This window comes from Cyprinus carpio, chromosome B6 (assembly GCF_018340385.1).
Source record: "Cyprinus carpio isolate SPL01 chromosome B6, ASM1834038v1, whole genome shotgun sequence".
Lineage (NCBI taxonomy): Eukaryota > Metazoa > Chordata > Actinopteri > Cypriniformes > Cyprinidae > Cyprinus > Cyprinus carpio.
The window spans coordinates 11919431-11939790 of record NC_056602.1 but is presented as its reverse complement, the minus strand read 5'-3'; the positions used below and the strand labels follow the sequence as shown (position 1 = coordinate 11939790).

General features: G+C 36.1%; 1 long non-coding RNA gene across 1 annotated transcript; it reads left to right on the top strand.

The window, feature by feature from the left end:
* The first annotated feature begins 7405 nt into the window (after window positions 1-7405).
* Window positions 7406-8509, top strand: LOC122137554. The gene is made up of 4 exons (XR_006154944.1): window positions 7406-7632; window positions 7726-7833; window positions 8214-8302; window positions 8401-8509. It is a non-coding gene; the product is annotated as an uncharacterized LOC122137554 (long non-coding RNA).
* Window positions 8510-20360: the final 11851 nt, after the last annotated feature.

Below are 20360 nucleotides of genomic sequence, written 5' to 3'. Positions count from 1 at the left end.
TGACATTATAATTATAAACAATGACATTGAAATGATGACTGATTGATCTGAAGAGGAACTGATGACGGATGCTGCACGTGCTATATATTTTGTATACTTCTGTGCCTGTTTTACATGTGTACACAGTGTACGCCTAGAAATCAAGGGCTTTAACCCTTGTGCTCTCCCTCATTTTGGGAGGCACACTCATGGTCTTCATGGTCAAAAGTGACCGGACGATCTAAAATGTAACTTTTTTTTTTTCTTTTTGAAAAATCAATCTATTATATTTTGTTCAGTAATATTTGTTCTTTTTTTTTCTTTTGTATTTTGAGACAATTTCATGGTACTAATTAATATTTATGCAATAATTATTTTTTTCCACTTTATTTATGATTTTTTGACAGCTTCGCAATAACATAGCGCAATGAAATTTCTCTCTGCTGTGCTTTTTTTTCCAACAACAACAACAACTAAAAACCCCAACATGAAAAACAACGTAATTAGACATCTAAAGACAAAAAAAAAAAAATAATAATAATAAAATAAAATAAATAATAAAAAAAAATAATGAGTTTAACAAATAAGATCAGATTTTCAGCAGTTAAGCCATCACATTTAAGACGTGGCTGATTTTCCATGACATGGTACAGTGCACATTTTAAAAGTTTCCATATATTTTAAGAATGGCTGCCATGCTTTATTAAAATTTAGACAATGAACCAGTTAGAGTACATCTCATCTTCTCCATATTTAAAAACCTCATAATGTCAGCGATCCATGGTCATGTGTTGGGGGATGTTCCTGTTTCCACCTTAAGAGTATAAGACGCCGTGCAAGCAAAGAGGCAAAAGCTATAGCATTTGAATAGTGTTTAGTTAAAGAAATGTTAGAGGGTACCACCCCAAAAAGTGCAGTCAAAACGGAGGGAGTAAAATGAACTCTATACACCTCAGAAAAAGTGTTTGAAATATAGATGTCCAATATTTTATTGAGATTAGGACATGTCCAGAAGGTATGCAAAAGTGAAACAATATCTGCTTTACAGCGATTACACATTGGATCCACTTTCTGGATAAAAACTTAGCCAACTTCTCCTTAGAAATATGCAAACGATAAAGGACCTTAAATTGAAGGAGTCCCAAAGATCATCTGACAAATTTATCGCCAAATTTTTTTCCCAGTGAGCTTTAATAATGGAGAGAGAAGGGGTGTGTATTTCTATCAGTAAACAGTAAATTTCTTTAAGCACTCCCTTCTTACGAGCATCGATGTCAAGAATATTATCCAGAGGAGTTATCTCTGGCAAGTTAGGAAAGGTTGTGTATCTACTAGCTATAAAATGGCGTATCTGCAGATAACGGTAAAAGTGAGTACCAGGTATATTAAATTGGTCAGTCAACTGTGAAAATGAAGCAAAAATTCCATCTATAAAAAGGTCTTTTATAATCTGTAAACCTTTACTGCTCCAAGTCTCAAAAGCTGAAACATTTCATGGGGGAACATGTGATTTGAACACAGAGGTGCTTTCCTTGATATTCCAAATAGACCAAATTTCTTTCTAAATTGTAGAAATTCCATCTCTCCAAATCAGATTTTGTTCTTTCAGAGAGTGGGACAAAGTTTTTTTCATAGAGTAATTTATATGAGCAGGTTACATTGACTCCCAGGTAAGTTATATAGTTTGTTTTAACCTTAAAGTGGAAAATTGTCAAATAAAATGTTTTTTTTGCCTTAGAGTTAATTTTAAGTAACTCACTTTTGTGAATATTTAACTTGTAGCCTGATATACTGCCAAAGTTGTTAAAGATAGTGAAAGCATGAGGAAGAGACCCAAGAGGATCCGACACATATAACAGGAGGTCATCTACGTACAATGAGAGTTTGTGTTCTTGGCCCGCTCTATGGATGCCTTGGATCCTGTTTTTCTGCTCTTAACTTGATTGCTAGGGGCTCAATAGACAAAGCGAAAAGAAGCGGAGATAAGGGACACCACTGCCTAGTTCCGCGGTGAAGTGCAAAATAGGGAGAATAACAAGAGTTGTCCTAACACGAGCCAATGGAGAAGAGTAGTGTAGGTGGATCCAGGAGATGAATTTAGGTCCAAAACCAAATTTATTAAGAGTATAAAACAAATAGTCCCACTCCACTCTATCGAACGCCTTCTCAGCGTCAGTCAGTGATAAGGCAATTTCTGGAGTTGATGTTGACGGTGTGTTCAGTATGTTGAAAAAACGATGCAAATTAAAACAATCCAAGCCTACCTTAATAAAGCCCAGTTTGATCCGGAGTTATCAAGGAAGGTAATTGCTGTTCAAGTCGAATAGCCAGAGTTTTAGACAATATTTTAAAGTCCACATTCAACAAAGATATAGGACGGTAGGAGGAGCAATCTAATGGATCTTTGTTCGGCTTCAATAGTAGCGACACCATTGCCTGCCGTAACGTCGGTGGCAGGGATTTTGCATTTAGAGATTCTATGAACATGTTGCGCAATAAAGGAGCAAGGCTATCTTTGAAAATTGTAAAAAATTCAACCGGAAAGCCATCAGGCCCCGGTGACTTCCCCCTCTGCATTGAACTTATTGCCATTTTGACTTCTTCAATAGAGATGCATGCGTCCAACTTTTCTTTAAATGTAATGCGCGTTATGGAGTAGACGTGCGAACCACGAAGTCCCAACATTTCGCTTAAAAATACCCACTAGCTTACTCAACTCGGTTTAGAAACAGTGTATCGGACGATTTAAGGAAACAGAGAAACAACTTTTGACCAAAATGCCTCCAAAAGGAGTAGCAAAAAACAGTTCAGACTACTATCCCAGAGTTGGAGGCTAACAGTCGCACAGCTGCTGCTAGCAAAGGTGCGATTGATGCTAGCACATTACAAGCCTTCCGTGACATCGTAAAAGAAGTTATCAAAGAAGAGGCTGACAGTTTACGGGAAGAAATTAAGCGGTCTATTGATCCCATAACCACAGTGCTTGATGAATATAAGGTGAAGATACGCGAACATGAGGACGAACTCAACAACCAGGATGCCCGCTTATTGGAGATGGAGACCCGATATGCAGCGCTCAGCAGCAAGTACGATAAATTACAGGAAAAAGTGGATGATCTGGAGAACAGAGGGAGATGATGTAACCTTCGCTTACTGGGGATCTCGGAGGACCTGGAGCAGAGCAATCCGACCAGATTCATCGCTGGGTTGTTGCACGAGGTCTGGGTGGTCCCAATGGGCTGGAGAAACCTCCTACTCTGGATAGAGCGCATCGAGCAGCGGGTAAACCCACAGAGGGAGGACGACCACGGCCGTTCATCATATGTGTCCACTACTACCATGAAAAGGAGCAAATACAACGCCTTGCCAGAGAGAAGGGTCGTTTTGGAGTATCGGGGGAAAGCAGATCTTCATCTTTCCGGACTATAGTGCTGATCTAAATAAACGCTGTGCAGCCTTCAAATAAAAAAAAAAAAAAAAAAAATGCGAGGTGAAGAAGATGTTCCGGGAGAAAGGAGTGCGCTACAGGCTTTTTTACCCAGCCAAGCTTCAGGTGTCCTCAATGGAGAAAAACCAAGATGTTTGATTCTCCTACAGCTGCAAAAGACTTCTATCCTCTAAGTTTGGGGGACGTTGAGTAACTGTATTGCCAGATATACCGGCCTGTGAGTTCACTGGGGAAAGGCATGTGAAAAGTACGAGTTATATTTACAAGACGTTTGTTTATATTTTATATTTGTTCTTTGATAAGCCTATTTCATGATTACATATTCTTGTAATGTTCGTTGTACCACTGTTAGGAAAAATCTAAACCATAGTAACATCATTTTGTGACCACTTTCGGTCATAGCATTGTTTTCACAGGAAGTTTTTTTTTTTCTCTCTCTTTTCTGTAATTTTATTATTATTGACTTTCTCAAATTTGCTGAGTTACAAATAAAAAAAACAAAAAATATAATAATTAATTATATTAAATCTATTATTATTATTATTATTATTATTTTATTCTATTATTATTATTATTATTATTATTTTATTTATTTATTTTTTAATAAGTTTAAGTTTATCATATACTTAGAACGAGTTGTGTAGGTTATTATTCTTATAGGTTTGGGACCTTCGTAAGGAGAATGGATCTCTTAGAGGAAGTAGAGAGGCTTCAGGGATTTGGTGTTTGTCGTTTGGGGACAGCACTTTTGGGGAAGGGGGGTTATGTGTATGTTGCGTGTTGTTTTTTTTATGCCCTTGTTATTTATCTTTTTTATGTACGATCTCAGATTGCAGTTGAGTGTTTTTTATATTTACCAAAACATTTTTTGATTGTGGTATGTAATATTTTACTTCCAATAGGTTTTGACGGTGACTCTCCCCTCCGATAATCTTTCTTCTTTAACAAAGAATGGCTCCCATGTCAATTTTATAAGCTGGAATGTGAGGGGGATGAATCACCCCATAAAAGTAATAAGGTACTCTCTCATCTTTCTAATCTTAAGGGAGATGTGGTGTTTATTCAAGAAACACACCTTAAGAACTCTGACCATCAAAGATTAAAAAAGGAATTGGGTTAGCCAAATTTTTCATTCTAGATTTAGTGCTAAAGCTAGAGGAACAGCGATTCTTATCAATAAAAATACTCCCCTCACAGTTTCCGATACAATAGCTGATCCTAATGGTCGATACATAATCGTGATTGGCTCATTGTTCAACACCCCACTTATTTTGGCGAATATATATGCCCCAAACTGGGACGACTACATGTTTTTTACTAAGTTGTTAAATTCTTTGCCCCAGGTTGATAGTCACTTCCTGATACTTGGCGGGGATATGAATACGGTTATGGATCCTGTGATTGACCATTCTTCGGCGAAGCATTTTTCAATTTCAAAAATCTGCACAAGCTTTACAGTATTACTTACAGACGTATGGGCTTGTGGACGTTTGGCGACATCTCAATCCCTTAGCCTAAACAGTACTCCTTTTTCTCAACGGTACATCAAACTTATTCACCGTATAGATTATTTTTTGTCGATAAAAAAAATTCTCCATAAGGATAAAACATGTAATTATAGCAGCATAGTTGTATCAGATCACAGTCCACTCATTTTAGAATTTAAGTTTCCGGAACAATCACATGCATATGTCTGGAGACTTAACCTCTCTTATTGTCTGACGACTCATTTACAGATTACATCTCCAAACAAATTGAGCTATTCCTGGAAACAAATGTCACCTCAGATGTGACTTATAGTCTTATTTGGGAAAGCTTAAAGCTTTTCTACAAGGTCATATAATATCATATTGCGCCAATGCTAAAAAGCAGAAACAGAAAACGTTTAATTGAATTGACAGATCTAATAGCACATTTAGACAATCAGCACTCTTCTAACCCTTCTCCGGATTTGTATAAACAGCGGATGGTATTGCAAACTGAATTTTAATTTGATTTTGTCCCAAACAGGCTGAGCAGATGATTTTCAAGTCAAGAAGGTTATGGTATGAGCATGGAGAAAGGTCATCAAAAATATTAGCACACCAGTTACGGAAGTCAGAAGCCACACAGTTCATATCTGAAATTAGGAACTGAGAATGGCCAAATTACCACTAACCCTCAAAAAATAAATTAGAGTTTTCAATCTTTTTATTCTAGGCTCTATCAATCAGAATCCTTGCATTCACCCGAATTTTTCGATAATTTTTTTTGACGAATTTGTTGTTCCAACTTTAAATCTTACATTTATGCAATAATTATGATAATTTTTTCCCCATTGAAAATAGAAAAAAAATAAAATAAATTCAAGTAATGCAGTATTTTAGATTAAAAAGACTAGGCCTTTAAAATTCATTTTTGAAGGCAGAATAGCACCTCCTGGTGAGAGCAAAAATAAATAAAAATGTGTATGGTGTAACTGCTAGATTCCTGTATAAGACTATAGAGCAGGGGGCGGCAACCTACGGAGGAATAATCGCTGGTATGCGAGCAATAGGGAAAACTGCATACAGACGTACATTTTAAGGTAATAACTTAATAATAGTCACACAGACTGTTAGGAGCTATAAATAGCTACTATGAAAGTGTGAGAATTAACTTGCGCTAGTCTACTGATGTGCGCGCAACCGCTGCACATACTAGGCGCTTCAGATCAGAGCCTCAGCAGTCTACAGTGCTTGTCAATGTCAACATGACTGAGATGTCCAGTCAAATCAAAGTAGGCAGGGTTTCCTGTTCACAGAAGCAGAGCGCAAAGCGTCAGTTTAATGCTGTTCACACCAAACGCGAATAGAGCGTCAAATTCGTGTCCACCATGTCTAGTTTATGGAAGGCCCAGAGGGTCAAAAACACGCGAATTTTAACGCGTAAAACAACACGTTAAATACGTGTCGTTTACGCGTGAAAAATCAGCGTGTTAAATACGTGTATTTAACGTGTTAAATACGCGTGAAGTACATGTGAAGTACGTGTTAAATACGTGTGAAGTACGCGTTAAAAATCAGTTTGAACGGGTCAGTGTCATTGACTGCTGAGGACTTGGGTCAAACTACTTCTGTGACGCTTAGGGGGTGTACCATTCATAGACTAGGATACCACCATTTAAAATGCTATAAATAATCTTATTCAGCCTAATTATTTTGTCCTTTTTGTCTTTTTTGTATAGCCTATAGAAATAATATATTTAAATTGCAGTTTATTAAAAATTTTATATTATCTTAGAAATAAAATTGCCTTGTTTTCTCCATGTACGCTTTTTTTAGTAAATAAACTTATTAGTGGACATTATAGTTTTAACAGTGATCAAACTTAAGTTAGCATCAAAGCTTTTACATTTATGTGGGTAAATCAGTTACAGTGAGGGAAGCAATCAATGCGGGTTTAAGACAAACCATTGTAATCTATATATGTATTTGGAAAACAACGTGAGCTTTTCTTGTGCTTACATTTACAGCTATCACCAGCAGGCGGCGCTTATTATGCATTCATACAAACGTGCAGGTGATATTATCAATTTAAATTAATTTAAAGACGTAAATTATTTCAATATGGTAATTTAGAATGTATAGAAGTATTAAAGACTTTCAGGTCAGGTCTAAGAACTTGATTTGGCTTTCCTGACAGCAGAAATATTCTGCTATACTAAAAGTCCTAGGCCACCCTGAAAATTTGGTATTAAAGCAATTTATCCGTGAAATGGTGTGATATGTTAAAGCACTTCATAACATTTAAGTAAACATTTAAACATAAAAATACTAAGTAGCTCTTTTTTTCTTTTTTTTTAGAACCACAAACATATAGATTATATCTGCAAGTAAACTGGATTGTTAATGAAATGCCTAATGTACACTTACCAAACCAATGCAAATTAGGCTTTGTTGATGCTGTGAAGCAGGACCAGGAAAGTATAAAATAGCCATTAAATAAACACAGAATGTGGGAGGAGATTGGCCAGTAATGAATTTCAGGTGCGAATGGTTAGTAATGTGACCAGGAAAGTATAAAATAGTTGTTGCATTGACATGGTAGGATTGGCATGTTCCTGAAGTTGTGCTCGATGTTTAGCCACTTAACCCTGGTTCTCAATGTGCAGCCTTTTAACTTCCGTGCTCGACGTGCAGCCTTAATCCTTGTGCTTGACGTGCAGTTTTTATCCTTTTGTATAGGTATATGGCGTTATGAGCTGTGTGAATTGTTTGCGTTGAATGGTTGCCTATTGAGTGCCTAATTATATTTTTATATGATCTCTCTTCTTTTAGGCTGATTTATTAAGAGGTTTTACACTGTCAGGAAAGTGGGGCAGGCAAACATTTATTGCTGCAGTACCTTCAATGGGCTGATGGCTGTGTTGGAATGCTGAATAACCGGTAAATGCAGTATATTACATTTAGGCCAATTGGTTGAGTTTGATGCAATTAATACACTTGTGGATGTGGTTAATACTTGTGCTCTTTGTTTATAGTATCTTCTCTGTATCTATCATATTTGGAGTTTGGTCTTGGGATTGATCGCTGAGATTGGGTAACTGTGCTGAAGTTGTACTTTTTTTTTGTTCTTTTATTGCGGGTTATATTGACGCGTAATAACGATGCGTATTAACTTGAGTTGTTTTTTTGTTAAAGGGGCAGACCAGCCACTGTTTCCTCTGTGTATTTAAGTTAATTTGTTCTTATATTTTGAGCTTGATGTTTGATGTGCTAAATGTTTGTCATTTGTATGATATTGCTCTCCTCCTGTTGTGTTGCAGTGTGTAGTGGCTTTGTATAGGGCCGGGGCTGCATCGGCCCTTAACCTCCCCTGGTGTAGGTGATTTGGGTGGCGTGGCACTGCTGTGTGGTGGTGTATTACCTAGAAGGTTGACACTGAAATGGTGTTTTAAATGTTACTCTGTTTGCGGTGTATGCTGTGGGTCTTTTTTCTTCTGTCTCTTACAGGTGGTAGGCGGTGCATAAGAGCAGGCCCGACCCTCCTTGCCATTTTGAGGAGAGCTATTTTCTACATTTTTATTGATGCATGGTTTTATTTTGATTGTTTTTAATGTTTCTCGAAAAAAAAATTGATATACAAAAAAAACAACTTTAATGTTTAAAAAAAAAATCAATACTTGACTTGTGGAGGGCTCCTCCTGCCCTAAATAAGGTGGCGTAGTCAGTTTATAGTTTCTTACACTACACTAAAACGAACCAAACCCATGCAACAACTCTGTGTTATTGGCAGCAAACCGAGCTACATTATGATTCAAAGTTGTAAGTATAAGTCTTAGCCTTTTTTGATTCATTGGGGGGGGGGTAGTCAGTCACCAGCATACTCTTTTGTGAAACAGAAAGGTTCTTCAGATGTTAAAGCTACTTTATGTAACCATTTAGACAAAAAGGTTCTTCTATGGCATCGTGAAGCACCTTTATTTTTAAGAGTGTAGGTCAATGTGTTAACACTCATTACTATTTTAAATCAGAACTAATGTCAATGAAAGCTCAAATTTACAATAGACCTACAGTACAATATACTTTCTATTCACAAAACCAGCCTCATGTTTTAGAGCTGTGAATGATTGCAATATGTGCAGTCTATTGTTCTTGTGACTCTATAGGGCAGGGGTGTCAAACTCAGTTCCTGGAGGGCCACTGTACTGAAGAGTTGATTAGCGGATCGAGTGTGTTGGAGCTGGTTGGATTGAAAACTCTGTAGGACAGTGGCCCTGTAGGAAATGTGCTGTGAACTTGTGCTATAGGGAATGCTTAAACTTATTGTTGACCGGATTAGTAGTTTTCTAAGTGAAACCTGATTATATAAAAAATGTAAAGTGTTAAATTAGCAATTTAAAAGGGGAGTCAATGCAGTGTCACTTGTCATCTTTCGTAGCTATTTTATTAAAGTCTTCTTTGATGGACAAGATAAATGTATGCAACTGTGAATGTATGTCTGTGAATCTGAACACAAGTATGTACTGGAAATAAATAAATAAACTGCAACACTATACATTCCATTTGCTGTACAGTAAAGGCACCTAAAAAGAATGCAAGTATCAGGGAAAGCCAACAAATTTGATCTAAATCTCTAAAATTATTAAAAATTTTTATTTGAAATGTATAACCATTTTTTGTAGTAAAACCATAGAAACACACAAATTGATGATGTCCTTGCAGATAGTAGCCACAGTAACTATTATATTAACATTGTTGAATTGAACTAACAGTGCACCCACCAACTCCACAGCCTCAGATAATATTGCACTATGACTGTGTGCTGCAGTATACCTCATGCTCATTCCAGATATGTTGATCATTTTATCTGTGCTGGTACTCCTGAATCTGACATTCCAATTTGCACTAATATATATATATATAGTACAACATATGACACATATGTAGTAGCCTACCACTACAACATATGTGTCAGTTAAAAAATATAAACTACTTTTCTAATAGTAAGCAATAGTTAAGCCTGCATTTCAGGCCGGCCCACCTTTTTTACACCTCTAGGGGCCGTGTGTTTTCGGGCATATTTTCACATCATAGTTCAGACGCGGTCCTGGCCTCGGGCATGTTTTAGGCTTTTCCTTATTTTTATATTTTAGACATCCATCAATTAGTGATGAAAAAATTGCAGCGCTGGTGGAAACAACACAAGACCGTGCTACTGCGACTGTCAAAGCGGCTCGAATTACACGCAATAGGCTCAAGCTTGCCGCAAAGCCCCAGTGATAGTAATAACCATGAATGTGTCAGGGGGAGGAAATATTAAGGAGATATTTAATTATTACCAATAAAACTAGTGTTTTCTGAGTTGTGACTTTAAAAAAACAAAAAACTTATATTTAACAAACAATAAATGCTCCAAACGTTTTTTTCTAAATTAACTTTAAAAAAAAAACCCCGAAATATATATATATATATATATATATATATATATATATATAGATATATATATATATCACTTTGCCATACATACAAAAATGAATATTTTAATAGCTAAAACAGTAGCCTATTATAAGCTTGTTTTGGGAGAAGGGAAAAAAAACACAGGAAAATACTATACAATTTTTGATAAATACTCTATTGTTTTGTTGAGGAATTAATCATTCACGTAGTTTCATTTGTAAATGAAAACACAACAGCTCACTTATCATTTATCTGACAATTATGGCAATAAAGTTTTGACTATATGATTGTATTTATGCCCATGTGTAATGTTAAATGAGCTGTTTTGTGTTTTCATTTACAAATGAAACTACATGAATGATTAATTCTTTAACGAAACACTATAGTAGCCTATAATTATGGTCTATTAATTAGCCGAAATAAAATGAAATACATGTTAAATTAAAACATAATCAAATCAAAAATTCAAGACAGCATATTCAAATCTTGATTTGCATGTTGAGCATTTAAAGTACGCTATTATTTACAAAAGTATTCAGAATGTTAAGTAAAGAGATCGAAAAGAAAAGATTGATATAAACAAATATAAATATATAACCAATAATAAGTGGATAATATAATAATAATAATAATAATAACAATATACAAATATGACAGGAAAATGACGATCATTAATGGACTTACAAGACTGTAGGATGGATAAAAATGTTTTCTTGTAGGCCTATATTATATTATGCACTTTATGTAACATTTATTCATGATAAACTTAATTTGAATCGATGCTGACAATGGCATGTAATACAGTCCAGTAGCCAAGGCCTATGGTAAATATAATATTTTAATAATGACATATTTTGTGTAATAAATAATATAATAATTTCTTAATTCAAAATAAAGTATTACTTAATACATCTCTGATAATCCCGGGTTGCTGTGGTCACGCAGGTTTGTTTACTAATGTGCAAAAAAGGGGCAATTTATCTTGAATCTTGATAAAAGTATTTTTTTCATAAAACTGAAATCTAGATATTTTTCTTTGGACTACACAAGAAAAGGAAAAAACATACAAAAGAAAAGAAAAGAAAAGAAAAATAGGATGATCTTAAATGGTGGAAGTGGTAGAATACTTCTGCTGTCAGGAAAGCCAAATCAAGTTCTTATAACTGACCTGAAAGTCTTAAATAATGCATAATAAGCGTTCCAACACTCCAACACAGCCATCAGCCCATTGAAGGTACTGCAGCAATAAATGTTTGCCTGCCCCACTTTCCTGATAGTGTAAAACCTCTTACATAAATCAGCCTAAAAGAGAGAGATCATATAAAAATATAATTTAGGCACTCAATAGGCAACCATTCAATGCAAACAATTCACACAGCTCATAACTCCACATACCTATACAAAAAGGATTAAAAACCACACATCAAGCACAAGTATTAAGGCTGCACGTTGAGCACAGAAGTTAAAAAGGCTGCACATCGAGAACCAGGATTAAGTGGTTAACCCATCGAGCACAACTTCAGGAACATGCCAATCCTACCATGTCAATGCAACAACTATTTTTATACTTTCCTGGTCACATTACTAACCATTCGCACCTGAAAATTCATTACTGGCCAATCTCCTCCCACATTAGCTTTAAGAGATCAAAGTTGACAGAGAAAATTCATGATCTGCTTCACAGCATCAACAAAGCCTAATTTGCATTGGTTTGGTAAGTGTACATTAGGCATCTCATTAACAATCCAGATTACTTGCAGATACAATCTATATGTTTGTGGTTCTAAAAAAAAAAAAAAAAGAGCTACTTAGTATTTTTATGTTTAAATGTTTACTTTAATATGTAATGAAGTGCTTTAACATATCACACCATTTCACGGATAAATTGCTTTAATACCAATTTTTCAGGGTGGCCTAGGACTTTAGGTATTATAGAATATTTCTGCTGTCAGGAAAGCCAAATCAAGTTCTTATACCTGACCTGAAAGTCTTGAATACTTCTATACATTTCTAAATTACCATATTGAAATAATTTACGTCTTTTTAATTGCATTTAAATTGATAATATCACCTGCATGTTTGTCTGAATGCATAATAAGCGCCGCCTGCTGGTGATAGCTGTAAATGTAAGCACAAGAAAAGCTCACGTTGTTTTCCAAATACATATATAGATTACAATGGTTTGTCTTAAACCCGCATTGATTGCTTCCCTCACTGTAACTGATTTACCCACATAAATGTTAAAAGCTTTGATGCTAATTTAAGTTTGATCACTGTTAAAACTATAATGTCCCACTAATAAGTTTATTTACTAAAAAAAAGCGTACATGGAGAAAAACAAGGCAATTTTATTTCTAATATAATATCAAATTTTTCAAAAACTGCAATTTAAATATTATTTCAAGAGGCTATACAAAAAAGACAAAAAGGACAAAATAATTAGGCTTAATAAGCTGATCTATAGCATGTTCTCAGCAGCCAATGACACTGACCCGTTCAAACTGATACTTCACACGTATTTAACGCGCTGATTTTCCACGTGTAAACGAAACGTATTTAACGCGTTAAATACGTGTTTAACGCGCGTACTTCACGCGTATTTAACACGTACTTCACGTGTACTTCATGCGTATTTAACACGTTAAATACACGTATTTAATGCTCTGATTTGTCACGCGTAAATGACAAGTATTTAACACATTAAATACGTTTTGTTTACGCGTGAAATACGCATATTTAACGTGTTGTTTACGTGTTAAAATTCACGTGTTTTTGACCCTTTTGGCCTTCCATACTAGTTCGCCCCTTGAACATTTTGAATGCATTCACGCGTCTAGAGCGAAATAGACGCGCGTAGAAAGCATAGTTTGAAGCGAAATTGATGCGCGTCTGTGGCGAAATCCGCTTCTTGTGGGAGGGGCAAGTGAGGCGGTTGTCTGTTTGCAAGATGGCTGATGTTGATCGAGCATTCAAGGCTTTTTCCACTTTTTCCTGCACACGTCCTCTGAATAAACACATTATCTTGTTAGCGAAAAGTAGCATATTGGGGCAAAATAGTTGTAAAAAAATGGGCGGGAAGGCCGCGGGTCGATAAACATGTACATGACTCAAAAGTTAAATGTGTATTTACAACACACTCTTCCAAGCGAGGTCCTTTTTATATTCCTGTCTCTGGCCATTTCTCAATACCAAGTATGCACAGTTCGGACTTGCGTCCTCGGTAGTTCGGACTTCACAAGTTCGACTCGGGAGTGTGAACTCCTGAGGACGGGAGGACGCAAGTCCAAAAATCCTGCAAATGAAACAGCAGCGTACTTGATAACGTCAGTCAGCTCGCTTTGGCTACTCTGGTTATCTTCCATGTATGTATACAATATGATGAAATATGATATCCAAACCCACTGCCTCTTTTCGTTTTCATTTAAACATATTAATAGCCACAAAAATCTAGTTCAGTGAACATACATACATTACATTGAAACAACTATTATATCAAACAACTTTACCTCTTTTCTGTTTCTTTCAAAATATTAATAGGTTCACAAAAATGTGGTTCATGCAACGAATACACGCATGACAATAAAACTAAATGATATAAGCACCCCTGCCTTGTCATTTTCTTCAAAATATAAAACACAACCCATTTCGTTTTCATTTTAACAATATAAAACATTAATATTTGGTTTAGGTAATGTGTGCACTTATACTCTGATAATCTTCACTGTATAGCCTATAATAAAAATGAAAATATGACAAGCACAACTCTGCCTTTTTTAAAATTCAGTTTTAATGAACAATATAGCCATTATAAAATAATAAGTATAAAGTATAAGAGACTTGTGTAATTGGGTAAAAAGACAAAAGCAAACAATTCGGTCAAATGTATGCAACAAAGTCAGCATTGTAACATATTACGATGAATAAATAAAATAATTTATTAACATAACTTTGTGCTCAGCCAAAACGATACGACCTCATGTTTAACCACTACAGAGACATCAGAGCCAGCAGTAAATGTCAGAAGGACTAGCCGAGGTGAGGCTGCTCTCAGCGGATACATGAGCACTGAGCGCCCGCTGATCGTGTGGGTCTCACTGTCTCCGAAATCGGCGAAGCAAATTTTCAAATAGGTGCTATCTTTATAAATAACCACAGATTTGAGTTTTAAACAACTACATTATCGCCAGAAATACTCTGAATGGGTTGAAATGCGTGTCTCACAGTGATTGTGTGAGACTTGAGAGCCCTGCATTCTGGGATACCTGGCTGCCTCAAGTTCGCACAAATCACCTCTTTGCATTCTGGGATACCTGGCTGCCTCAAGTTCGCACAAGTCACCTCTTGATGCATCCTTGATAAAAGGGGTTGGAGCAAGAAAACATCCGGGGATTTGAACTGTACTTGGCTAGATGTGAATTTTGAATTGGAACAGTACTTGGGTGATGACTGATGAAGTTTCACAAGAACACAAGTACAGCCAAGAACGCATATTGAGAAACGGTTACCATAGAAATATGAACTTGTGTCATATAGCTCCGGGTGACTGCCCACTGACAATATCAGTCGTTCCTCCACGTTGACTCCTGAGCAGGGCTCCTGATTTGTTAACGCGGCGCGAATTGACGCCAAAGTTCAAATTTTTCAACTAAATCCACAAAAAGCACCATTCGCGAAACGCGTAAATGCCCAAAAAGCACCATTCGCGCGTAACGCTCGTATCGCAACAGACGCTCAATTCGCGTCATTCGCCCAAATGGGCATTCCGAAATGGGGTCCCCACAGTGGTTAACCAGAAAAATTATGGCACGTCATGCCGAAAGGTTGCCGATCCCTGATATAGAGGCTTGTGAATTCCGTAGTTGTTTTTATACATAATTGTTTTATATAATTGTTTCACTTTACTAAGTACTCGTGTAACAGGATTTATGTGTAACTATATTTTTGTAACTGCAATATGTATAAGAGTATTTGGAACATTTGATCCGGGGGTGGAGATGGGTAGGTTAAGGGGTGGAAATGGGATCCAGGGGATCCAAAAAGTGTTTTTTAAACCAATGTCCTGTTATAACATTTGTACAGACACAAAACCATTCAGTGGGTTGTTCACATATATTGTAGTTACACAAACATTAGAGTTGTAGATACTATGTACCAATGTGTACAAACCCGATTCCAAAAAGGCTGGGACACTGTACAAATTGTGAGTAAAAAAGGAATGGAATAATTTACAAATCTCATAAACTTATATTTTATTCACAATAGAATATAGATAACATATCAAATGTTGAAAGTGAGACATTTGATATGTCATGCCAAATATTGGCTCATTCTGGATTTCATGAGAGCTACACATTCCAAAAAAGTTGGGACAGGTAGCAATAAGAGGCCGAACAGTTAAATGTACATATAAGGAACAGCTGGAGGGCCAAGGCTCATTTAAAATGGACTGTGGCAAAGTGGGAAAACTGTTCTGTGGTCAGACGAATCAAAATTTGAAGTTCTTTTTGGAAAACTGGGACGCCATGTCATCCGGACTAAAGAGGGACAAGGACAACCCAAGTTGTTATCAGCGCTCAGTTCAGAAGCCTGCATCTCTGATGGTATGGGGTTGCAAGAGTGCGTGTGGCATGGGCAGCTTACACATCTGGAAAGGCACCATCAATGCTGAAAGGTATATCCAAGTTCTAGAACAACATATGCTTCCATCCAGACGTCGTCTCTTTCAGGGAAGACCTTGCATTTTCCAACATGACAATGCCAGACCACATAATGCATCAATTACAACATCATGGCTGCGTAGAAGAAGGATACGGGTACTGAAATGGCCAGCCTGCAGTCCAGATCTTTCACCCATAGAAAACATTTGGCGCATCATAACGAGGAATATGCTACAAAGAAGACCTAAGACAGTTGAGCAACTAGAAGCCTGTATTAGACAAGAATGGACAACATTCCTATTCCTAAACTTGAGCAACTTGTCTCCTCAGTCCCCAGACGTTTGCAGACTGTTATAAAAAGAAGAGGGGAGCACACACAGTGGTAAACATGGCCTTGTCCCAACTTTTTTTTTAGATGTGTTTGATGCCATGAAATTTAAAATCAACTTATTTTTTCCTTTAAAATGATCCCATTTTCTCAGTTTAAAACATTTGATATGTCATCTATGTTGTATTCTGAATAAAATATTGAAATTTGAAACTTCCACATCATTGGATTCTGTTTTTATTCACAATTTGTAGTGTCCCAACTTTTTTGGAATTGGGTTTGTACTTACACTGTGGTTACATACGACGTACACACATCTACTTACTATGTAAGGAACACAGGTTTAGGGACACAATATAAAGTGGGACCCTACATTCAAACCTGAATACAAAAAGCATTTGTTACACAAAACATTAAAAATTCTATAAAAATGTAACAAAATTTAACAGGAATGCTTTATCAGAGCTTCAATCCTTCTGGGCCTGGTCTGATTTTAACCTCTTATATTTCAGTTTTTCTCACCAGACTTATTTTCGCTATATGGTTAAGCCATACCCATTCATTTGAGTATGTATAATTCTGTAAGTGTGTATTTGTGAGTGTGTGTGAGTGGATCTATCCGTTTTAAAAACTCCTGATGTTTTAGAGTGTAACCCCTTCCTTGCTGTCCCTTTTTTAAATCACATAAGACCGCACAAGATTGAACTGGGCTGCAGTTTTGTTCTGTGTGAAATATTTAAATAAATCATCAATCTGTGACTGTGTTCTTCAGGTGTGTTTGCTGATACGGTTCAAGAGGAGTCAGTGTCAGTGCTGGAGGGAGATTCAGTCACTCTACACTCTGGTCTCACTGAAATGATGGATGATGATCTGATTCTGTGGAGGTTTGGATCTGAAAACACTTTAATAGCTAAAATCAATGTAATGGCCAGCAGCATCTCTGTATTTGATTGATGTTTCTTGATGAGAGATTCAGAGACAGACTGAAGGTGGATCATCAAACTGGATCTCTGATCATCACAAACACCAGAACTGAACACACTGGACTCTATCAACTACAGACCAACACTGTGATCAAGAGTTTCACTCTCACTGTCTATGGTGAGTTAAATACTTTTTTTCATTTTTTTATTTACCTGTGAATTTAAAGGCCATTTTTTTACATTTATCTTGATAACTGAGTAATAAAATAACTACTTTAAAACATTTCAATTAAGCATCAGTTTCTTCTTTGTTACTTGTTGTTCATGGTCAAAAGTGACTGGACATCTGAAATGTAACTTTTTTTTTTCTTCAGTAAAACCAATCTATTTTATTTTTGTTCAATAATATTTGTTATTTTTTCTTTTGTATTTTGAGACAATTTTATGGTACTAATTAATATTTATGCAATAATTATGATACATTTTTGCCCATTGAAAATAGTAAAAATAAAAATAATAACAATAATGAAAAAAAATAAAATAATTCAGTATATTAAGATTAAAATAGAGACTAGGCCTTTAAAAATTAAAGGCAGGATAGCACCTCCTGGTGAGAGCAAAAAACAATTAAAATCTGTATGGTGTAACTGCTAGATTCCTGTATAAGCTTGTGAATTCCCCTAGTTGTTTTTTAGGGCTGGGCGATATGTGTCAAAAAAAAAAAATTATATCTCGATATTGTCAAAATTATTACGATATTTGATATATATCTTGATATGTTTGGATTTGCATTTAAATAATTTTAAAAAACATGATTTTCTTTTGCCTATTTTTTTTTTTTTAACATAGATTGAACAGCTAATTTAAGAAGTTAAAAAAAAAAAAAAAAAAATCTAGACCCAAGTGATCACTTAATGCTTTTTATAAATGAAACACATACATGTAACGCAAGTAGTGCTAAACAAGTACAGAAAGTACATTCTGTCAGCTTTTTTAGTGCATGCAATTCACCAGTTAAAAAAAAAAAAGAAAAAAAAAAAAAGTGACGTGACCCATCTCAGAATTCATGCTCTGCATTTAACCCATCCAAAGTGCACACCACACACAGCAGTAAACACACACCCAGAGCAGTGGGCAGCTATTTATGCTGCGGCGCCTGGGGAGCAGTTGGGGGTTCTGTGCCTTTGCTGAAGGCCACTTCAGTCATGGTATTGCCGGCCCAAGACTCGAACCCAAAACCTTAGGGTTAGGAGTCAAACTCTCTAACCAGGGAACGACCCCCCCCCCCCCCTTTTTTTTTTTTTTGTTTAAAGTGATGTGACATACAGCCAAGCAATTACAATCGCTAACAATACAGTCGAGATCTCATGACAGAAACACAGACCGGGTTCTGAACAACGCTTTCATCGTGGTAGATCGCTAAACTCCAGCATTTTTAGTGTTTTTCAGATCATCGTCGACAACGATTCCGTGGACAGGGAGTAAGCACGTGTACATGGTTACCATGATGCTTAAATAAGGCAAGCAAACACCGGGCAGAAAATGTATCGTTGTAACAGCAAAGCTCTGATTCGGGGATTTAAACTCTTGTTATTATCTGGCAACCGCTCTCATGAAAGCTCTCGTAGTATAGGCGTGTAGAGAAGTCCGCAGTTACATGTTTCCTTTTTTGGATGTTCGGCGCGTCTTTGGGGAAAGTATGCTTGAATTTAAAATATTCAATATTCCCGATAATTTCAAAATTTTACATCGTCGTCAAAATTATTCCCATATTATCACTAATATTCGATACAGCGCCCAGCCCTAGTTGTTTTTATACATAATTGTTTACTTTTATTAGGGTTTGGATTTAAATTTATTAAAGCATTCTCAAAGACTACTTTTTTTCAAGGTTTATATTTTTTTGTTGTTTTAAATGTTGATGTTTGAAGTGGGTGTTTTTGCATTAGTATTACTACATTTGGTCCCACTTTATATTAAAGGTCCCTAATAAAATAACTAAAACATTTCAATTAAGCATCAGTTTCGTCTTTTGCTACTTGTCCATGTGTAATAATATTTTATAAATGTGGAGAGAGAAGTGAAGATCGCTGTGATATATAATACACTCATTGACTGACTGATGCTGCAATAAACACTTCCTGATCTAGTCATTTTTTGTCTCATTTTTTTTCAGCTCGTCTGTCTGTTCCTGTCATCAGCCAGAGACTGTTTCACAATGTTCTTCATCATCTTATCATCATCATCATCATCTTCACAGCAGAATTGTTCATTGTTGTGTTCAGTGGTGAATGTGGGGTCATGTGACACTCTCCTGTCATCATACAAAAGGAATACAGTTTATTGTCCAGCATCAGCCTCTGTTTCTGATCCTCAGCATCAGTCTCTCTCTACCTCTGGAGGTGGAATATCAGGATAAAAAACAGCAGCTACAGCTGTGTGATCAACAATCCCATCAGCAACCAGACCACATATCTGACCATCACTCAACTCTGTCACACATGTCCAGGTACAGCAGTTATGATATATCAGCATCTATTGCATCTATTCACCAAATTAATTTGTTGATTTTTCCGAAAACTTATGGTAACTCAAGATGCCAGAAATGAAGAGTGAACTTGTGGTCAGCATTTATCACATGTATGTATTTCTAAACAGGCTATATTTACACATAACTTTTTTTTTTTTTACACTTAAGTAAAAAAAGTTCAGTTTTTTAAGTTCATCTATAGAGACTACAGTCAGCTCATGAAAAATGACTATTTTATTAAATAATTTATTTTACAGACGTCCACATCCATTGCTGTGATACAGTTGAAGCTGTGATTCGATTGGTCGTCAACTGCTCTGATGGGCGTGGCTGCTGCAGCGGCTGTTGTTCTTTCTGGTCATTGACGTCAGATCTACAAGAGGTTTGAAAGAAAATAGAACAGATATAGATATAAATATTCTGGCATATATTGGAGTTTTAATGGTAAAGATAAAAATATGTACGGTTAAATTGTTTAGTGCTGGTGAATCGAAGCTTTGCTTACCAATGCTTTCCTCTAAACTCGATTGGAAAATGTTTATTAACTGAATCTGGTGTATTTGGGCCATCTAATG